Source organism: Mus musculus, chromosome X (genome assembly GCF_000001635.26).
Source record: "Mus musculus strain C57BL/6J chromosome X, GRCm38.p6 C57BL/6J".
NCBI classification, from domain to species: domain Eukaryota; kingdom Metazoa; phylum Chordata; class Mammalia; order Rodentia; family Muridae; genus Mus; species Mus musculus.
This window is the reverse complement of record NC_000086.7, coordinates 125,986,747-125,995,430: the sequence shown is the minus strand read 5'-3', so window position 1 is coordinate 125,995,430 and position 8,684 is coordinate 125,986,747. Positions and strand designations below refer to the sequence as shown.

At 40.3% G+C, this 8,684-nt stretch overlaps 1 pseudogene; it reads left to right on the top strand.

The window, feature by feature from the left end:
- The first annotated feature begins 8,045 nt into the window (after positions 1 to 8,045).
- Rps12-ps16 lies at positions 8,046 to 8,478 on the top strand (annotated as a pseudogene).
- Positions 8,479 to 8,684: the final 206 nt, after the last annotated feature.

Below are 8,684 nucleotides of genomic sequence, written 5' to 3'. Positions count from 1 at the left end.
TCTCAGGCAATCTATAGGCCCTACATATAAGATAGGTTAGATATATAATCTTGTTCTTTATATATTCAAAACAGTTGTGATTTAAGATAATATTTTAATATTCATGGAAATTGTACATGTCAATTTCTTTGCAATTAGTGTCCTCAGTTACTACTTGTTTCCACATAATAGTATTAATTCTTGAGGACTTATACTTAATAAAATGCTACAAATAAATACTCTCATTTATAAGTTAATGAATAAATAAATTATGCACCTGTGACTATTAATATCTTTTCAAGTTTTCTAGTTACAACCGCTCTTTAAGAGAAACAATTGAAAGTGCTATTAGTCACTGCCCATGTTACATGAATACTGACTATAACAGTCAAGTATTTGAGATATTTTGTCAACAAATTATTAATTCTCAAGGGCAAGGTATTGCAGAACTTTAAAACTTTAACTTTTTAAAAGACAAAGAAGGGAAATTATCCCCGTGCATATTATTTAGTGCATTCCCATGCACATTATTTAAATCATACTTTTATTTTAGAAATTTGAAATTTGGATGTCAAAGAACTTAATAAATGCCTTATAGTATCTTAAAAGGATCTACTTATAGGTATATGGCTTGATTCTGAACAGCTACCTTATTAGGGAAAGGAAAAACATATGATCTCTCCACAGAATGCTGCAGAAGCATGATGGCTAATTTGTGTGACAAGCTGGCAGGTGAGTTGGCTCAGTGCCCTGACTAAAGTGACAAGGAAGCTAAATTGGGTACATGTTTTCAACCCATCCTTGTTTACTATTACCCGCGCTCGACCGGCCAGGAAAGACGCAACAAACCGGAATCTTCTGCGGCAAAAGCTTTATTGCTTATATCTTCAGGAGCAAGAGAGAGAATGGCAAAACCCCGTCCCTTTTAAAGAGAATTATCTTCTGCCTAGGACGTGTCGCTCCCTGATTGGCTGCAGCCCATTGGCCGAGTTGTCGTCACGGGGAAGGCAGAGCACATGGAGTGGAGAACTACCCTTGGCACATGTGAAGATTATTTGTTTACCATTTAGAACACAGGATGTCAGCGCCATGTTGTAATGGCAAATGTGAGTGTGGCTCCCCACATCTCCCCCTTTCCTTTTAATTTAAGAGCAATAGGCCACCCATTTTAATGAGAGTGGAGATAGAGGTCAAATCCCCAGTGTGCAGGTAAATGAGCCGTACACATAACCTCCTCCCAGGCTCATCAACCAGAGGGGTCCTGGTCTGGTCCCATGTCGTTTTTCCTGGGGAGAAGGACACTTGGACACTCAACCTTCTTGAAAGATGACATGTCTCCCTAGAATAGGCTCATACATGCCGCAGAGCCCTTCTACTGCAGTGCTTAGCTGTGCAACTCTCTCGGGCTGCTGAAGCGTATTCACTCTATCCTGTGCAATTAGACTAGCCTCGTGGGTTGCAAGAGCTGAATGGCCAGCGACCTATTGCTTAAGCATAGATAACCATATATCAGGGGAAGCACCATGTTCTAGTGCTGCAAGTGCCTGGGCAATAATCACCTTGTCTCTCCTAGTTTGGGCCTTAAGCTTAGAGACCAACCAGAGAAGCAACACTAATACACAGCAAAGTGCATCTCCAAATAATCCCACTCCCACCCATTCTTTAAAGAAGGAAAATGCTGAGGAGATCCAATTGGGTAATCCTTTGGTCAGGGACAGGTCCAAGCGCGTGGAGTTGACCTGAATGATGGCAAGTCTCAATTCCTGAAGGGTCTGTTCAAATTCAGCCGTCCAATTCTGTAACATATACTGAGAAAGACTTTTTGAAAAATTAGCTGCCCTAGTAAATTTCTCATACTGAATGGAAGTAACGGACAATCCTGGAAACTTTTGTTCACATCCCAGCTGAGCTATTTGCCATAATACATCTAGTTGTTTCTGGACAAGATCTATGCGTTGATTAACCAGCATGAGACCTCCCTGTATCTTGACATTAGCTGAGGCCTGTTTATCCATGGCTGTGGTCACCGAGGCTGACAATGTGTTAATAGCATCAGTCGTCTGGACCTGTCCAGACAGAGCCAAGGCTGTCTGAACAAGGCCAAACCCAGTTCCTTGTTAGTGGTAAAAAAGCGGGGGAATACTTGAGCATTATACATCACCGGCATTGGGAGTGGAAATGTCGACATTATCCCCCAACGCTGCTCTCTCTTTGTTATTGTTGCCCTGGACATCACCAAGATGAGGGACATCAGTATTCCCTTGGTCAGTCTGGATTTTTCGGATGAGTCTTTCTGGTATCCAAAATGGGTTGTCTTCATTCTGTGGAAAAACACAAACAGCTCCCCTGGATCTTATCAAAATAGGATCTGGTCCTTTCCATTTGTTACATAAAACATCTTTCCATTTAACCATCTCATTGGGCCTATCTGGCTCTGAACAATGACGTTCAGCCGCAGTATGGCCATGAGCATCAAGATTTAAAAAATTGAGTGTAAAGAGTGCCATAGACACAGACACTCTTGGTACTCGGGGTAGAGCCTCAAGTCCCCCTTTCTGTTTTAATAGATAGGATTTGAGGGTGCGATGCGCACGCTCAACAATACCCTGTCCTTGAGGGTTGTATGGAAGTCCAGTCAGGTGGGTCACGTACATCTGACGGCAGAACTGCTGAGATGTATAAGCTGGTCCATTATCAGTCTTAAGGAGTTTGGGTTTCCCCCAAGCACTCCATGCCTCAAGGCAATGTTGAATCACATGTGAGGCTTTTTCTCCTGTTAAAGGAGAAGCCAACATGATGCCAGAGCATGTGTCAATAGAGACATGTAAATATTGATTTCTCCCAAAGGAGGAAATATGCGTGACATCCATTTGCCAGACCTGTAATGGCCTGACGCCACGGGGGTTTACCCCTACATGAGGAGTAGATAAAATTTGACAACAATCTAAAGGCATTATTAAGTAATCAGAATCATTTCCAGTAGAACCAATCCCTCTGGCAGCTCGAGGAATATCAGAGGAAGGAAAACAGCCATGTAGGCTTGGCAAAATTATTAGTTGAGCTATTCTGTTCCCTTGTGATATAGAAAAGACAACTTGAGGACAAGAACAGAGAACCTGAAGTTCCCCTTTATAATCCTGATCTACAAATCCAGGGTGGACAATAAGACCTTGTAGGCTGCAAGAGCCTGCCTCTGTCTCCCAAGTGCTGGGATTAACGGCGTGTGCCACCACTGCTCGGCTCCTTCAAAGACCGGAAATGCCTGTTGCATTTTCCTTTGTTCCTCTCTGGGAATGAATAAGTCTGCTCATTGTCTCTCTTTCCATTGCCTCTCTGCGCAGGGCTGATGCATTACGCAGGGCGAGGGCTCCTCATAGGGCAGAGGTGCACTATGACCTTGAAGCTGACTGCCTGGAGGCCGAGCAGCATGCTGGCCTTCACCAGCCGCTTTTTGCTTTTTCCTTAACTGATTAGCTAGCATTTTATCTGGCTGGTACTTTTTTCTCTCATAACGAGCTGCTTCCCCCTCCAAGTCTGTTTCTTCAGAGGAGAATTCTTCATCTGATTCAGAGCTACTAAGAGCTGGCTCCTTGAGCTCATCTAGTGATGGATATAGGCTCCTTCTCCTAGAAACCTCCGCTGATTTATTCTTTTTTCTTTTCTTTTTCCTTCTCCTTCCTTCCAATCTCTCCCCAGGTATTCTTCCCTGACCTAAACTTTTCCTCGGGTTCAAGACCCGTGGAAAGGCCTATATACTTATTTTGTGCACCATGTTTCCTCTTTGCTTCTACTCTCTCTCCCCGCTTTACTTCTGATAGACTGCCTTGAGTTTCGTCCAGAATTATCCACCTTGCCTTAACCACTTGATAACATGGGGAAAGGAACAAAAAGGCTCCTAACACTGGAGAAAGTTCAAGGCCAAACATACCTTGTAAAGCTGTTCCCTGCTTTACTTCTGATAGACTGTCTTGAATTCCGTTAGAAAGTTCAAGGCCAGACATACCTTGTTAAGCTGTTCCCCACTTTACTACTGATAGACTGTCTTGAATTTCATTAGAAAGTTCAAGGCCAAACCTACCTTGTAAAGCTGTAACATGACCGTGACCCACAGTTCTGGTTCTACCCTTGGCACATGCGCAGATTATTTGTTTACCATTTAGAACACAAGGTGTCAGCGCCATCTTGTAATGGCGATTGTGAGTGCGGCTCCCCACAGTTTACCATTTTTTTCAGTTTGGACTACTGAAGCTGCCTTGCTTCAAGCTTTTTAACTTTATGGCAAAAAAAATCAGAGACTGCCTATTCTGACATAGAAAGATCAGTCTTATAATATAGTCATAATGATTTTTCTCTTTTCTCAATTGTGACCAGTTATTCTAATGCAATCTTAGACTGGTCTAGTAATAATTCCAATATTAGAGATTCATAATGAAGATAGCTAAAATTCTTAATTATCTAGAAAAGTTAATTTGGAGCTCAGACTCCAATTCCAGAGAATCTCTGGCCTTTCTGCTTATTCTCAAAGCCAGCTCCCCCACACTGGGAGCTCAAAGCCTGAGCTTGGTTGTTGCTAATTTGCAACTGAATGGAGTACCTGGAGTTCTTCAAAGAAGTTTTATACTTTTGCCTTTCACTGTCACAGCTTTGTTTTACAAGCAGGTCAGTTAATGCAGTTAAGACTCTCTGCAACAGATGTAAAACCTGGCCTCCAACAACGCAGGTGGCAGTTATTATTATTGTTCATCAAGAAAAATTCTAAATATATATTGTGGCTTTGGTCTGATTTGGGAATATGGTGTGCGATGTGGGCCTGACAGTCAGTGAAGGGCAACCAGATCACGGAGTCATACCAGTCTAAGACAGGGGTACATGCCAAAAGTCCGTGGTTGTTGATAAAACACCACAGTGCCATGTTTGTGTAAATTATTACACATCCTAGCTGCATGTAGTCCACTATGATGAAATTGGATGGTTCGGGAGGATCTGAGATCCCAAGACAGGCAGAGCTGCCAGCCACCATAATTCCAAGGCAGGACTTTAGAGCATAAATAAATTTTATGCCTCAGTCCAGTTTAATTTAATATTATTTAAAGGGGGGGGATATTACCTCCTTCCAGCCTAGCAAGGCTGGCTGTGACCATCTGCCCCTGAGGCAGAGCCACCTGCTGTGTGGCTTCTCATCCCTCTCCTTTGATATGCTACTACCTGCCACCTGCCTGAGGCTGAATCATTTCTCCAAGATCTTCCAGAGTTAACAAGGAACTGTGATTTTCCTGGGATCCTACTAAAAGGCTGATCTGACAACTTCAAAGGAACTTTGTGTGACTGGGAATGGGCCTCCCCTCTTCTTTATAAAGAATGTTTGCCTACATTAAAGTTGAGTCTTGATCAGAATTCAGTCTTGACTCCATTTCATTGTTTACCCGCCTAGATTCCCTCTTTTCTTTCAGTTTCAAAATGCATCTCAGGCTCGAACCCAGACATGAGAGCCACAAGCCCGCCCCAACAGTGGGAGACTTCAACACCCCACTGTCACTAATGGACAGGTCATTGAATCAGAATCTAAACAAAGACACAGTGAAACTAAAAGAGGTTATGAAAGAAATGGATTTAACAGATGTCTACAGAACATTTCACCCTACAACAAAAGAATGCACTTCTCTGCACCTCATGGTACCTTCTGCAAAATTGATCATACTCTAGGGCTAAAAACAAGCCTCAACCAATTCCAAAAGTTGATAATAATCCTATGCATCCTATCAGATCATCATGGACTAAGGCTGCTCTTCAATAACAACAAGAGAGAAAGCCCACACATACATGGAAATTGAACAATTCTCTACTCTATTAAAACTTGGTCAGGGAAGAAATAAAGAAAGAATTTAAAGATCTCCTGGAATTCAGTGAAGATGATAACACAACATAGCTTATGGTACACAATGAAATCAGTGCTAAGAGGAAACTTCATGGCACTAAGTGCCCTCTTAAAGAAATTGGAGAGATCCTACACTAGAAACAACCTCACACATGAGAACTCTAGAGGGTTAGAAGGCAGAAGATAGTCATAATCTTGGCCAAAACCAACAAAATAGAAACAAAGAAAACAATACAAAGAATCAGCAATACCAAAAGCTGGTTCTTTGAGTGAATCAACAAGATAGAAAAAAACCCCTACCAAAACTAAATAAAGGGACTAGAGGCAGTATCTGAATTAAAAAAATCAGAAATGAAAAAGGAGACATAAGAACAGAAATAGAGGAAATTTGAAAAAAAAAATGAGATCCTACTACAAAAGCCTGTACTCAACAAAACTAGAAAACTTAGATGAAATAGATAGATTTCTAGACAGATGCCATATGCCTAAGTTAAAGCAAGAGCAGGTAAGCTTTCTAAATAGGCCCATATCCCCTAAGAAATCATTAAAAACCTCTCAACAAGAAAAGGCACAGGGCCAGAAGGCTTTATTGTAGAATTCTACTAGAACTTCAAAGAAGACCTAATAACAATATTCCTCAATCTATTCCATAAAATGGAAACAGAAGGAATACTACATAATTTATTCTATGAAGACACAATTTCTCTGATCCCTAAACCACAAAAGGATTCAACAAAAACGAAAACTTAAGACCAGTTTTGATTATAAATATTGATGGAAAAATACTCAAAATTTTTTTGTAAACAGAATAGAAGCACATGTCAAAACCACCTTTCAACATCAAGTAGAGTTCATTTTAGAGATGCCAGGTTGGTTCAATATACAAAATTTCATTAATGTAATCTACTATATAAACAAATTCAAAGAAATAAATCACATGACCATCTCTTTAGATACTGAAAAGGATTTGACAAATACAATTACCCTTCACGTTAAACATATTGGAGAGATCAAGAATTCAAGTTACGAATCTAAATATAACAAAAGCACTTTAATACAAACCAACAGCCAGTATCAAAATACACATGGAGATAATTGAAGCAAACCTACTAAAATTTGGGCAAGGCAAGGATTTCCCATCTCCCCATATCTATTCAATATAGTATTTGAAGTTCAAACGAGGACATTAAGACACACACACACACACACACACACACACACACACACACAAAGATCAAGGGGATGAAAATTGCAAAGAAGAAGGAAATGTATCACTATTGGCAGATGATATGATAGTATACAAAAGTGACCTCAAAAATTCTTCCAGAGAATTTCTATAGCTAATAAGCAACTTCAGTAAAGTGGCTGGATATAAAATTAAGTCAAATAAATCAGTAGCCTTCCTGTATACAAATGATAAACAAGCTGAAAAAGATATAAGGGCAACAACTCTCTTTACAATAGCCTCAAATAATATAAAATATCTTGGGCAAAATTCTAACCAAACAATTGAAAGTCCTGCATGACAATAACTTTAAGTCTCTGAAGAAAGAAAACGAAGAAGGTCTTAGAAAATTGAGAGCTCTCTCATGCTCATGGACTGGCAGAATTAACATAGTAAAAATGGCCACACTACCAAAGGCGATCTACAGATTCAATGCAATCCCCATCAAAATCACAACAGAATTATTCAAAGACATACAGAGAGCATTTGTTAAATTAACCTGGAAAGAGAAAAAAACCCAGGATAGCAAAAAAAAAAAAAAAAAAAAAAAAAAAATCCTAATGATAAAAGAATGGCCTGGGGAATCACCATCCTTTTTCAGGGGCCATATAATGTGACAAGCTAATAACTAGAAAGTGATCATCCTGAAATGGCCTGTTTCAGATTATTATATAATCTTCAACAGGTACACCCTTATTAAGCAAGGCTGTATAGGACTCATTTTAGGAAGGAATCCTGCTATTAATATGCTTTTCCTGTTATTATTAAAGATATATAACAATTACTAAGTATAGCACACCACTTTAGAACAGATCTCCAGAGATCCACGATGATGTAATGTCCTGTAGTAATGTTTCATAAACACATTGATGACTTAAGTCTTAAGAAAGATTCTATAACTTTTTTTTTTCCCCTGCCACTGCCGACTTGCATGGAGGCGGAAGCTCGGGTACGTTCAAGATTCGGCATCACCCGTGATTCACCGCCATGGCCGAGGAAGGCATAGCAGCTGGAGGTGTAATGGACGTCAAGACTGCTCTACAAGAGGTGCTGAAGACAGCCCTCATCCACGATGGCCTAGCATGTGGCATACGCGAAGCTGCCAAAGCCTTAGAAAAGCGTCAAGCCCATCTGTGTGTGCTCGCATCCAACTGTGATGAGCCCATGTATGTCAAGCTGGTGGAGGCACTTTGTGCTGAGCATCAAATCAACCTGATAAAGATTGATGACAACAAGAAATTAGGGGAATGGGTAGGCCTCTGTAAAATCGATCGAGAGGGCAAACCACGGAAGGTGGTTGGTTGCAGTTGCGTAGTGGTTAAGGACTATGGCAAAGAATCTCAGGCCAAGGATGTCATCGAGGAATACTTCAAGTGCAAGAAATAAATAAATTTTGGCTCATTAAAAAAAAAAAGAAAGAAAGAAAGAAAGAAAGATTCTATAAGAATTCCTAAAATTATATCTGTGATTATTAAGCTCTTTTATAGTTGGACTGCTAGTAGGTCCTTTTCTTTCTTTTTTATTAGATATTTTCTTCATTTTAATTTCAAATGCTATCCCTAATGTCCCCTATACCCTCCTCCCTCCATGGTCCATAAAATACCC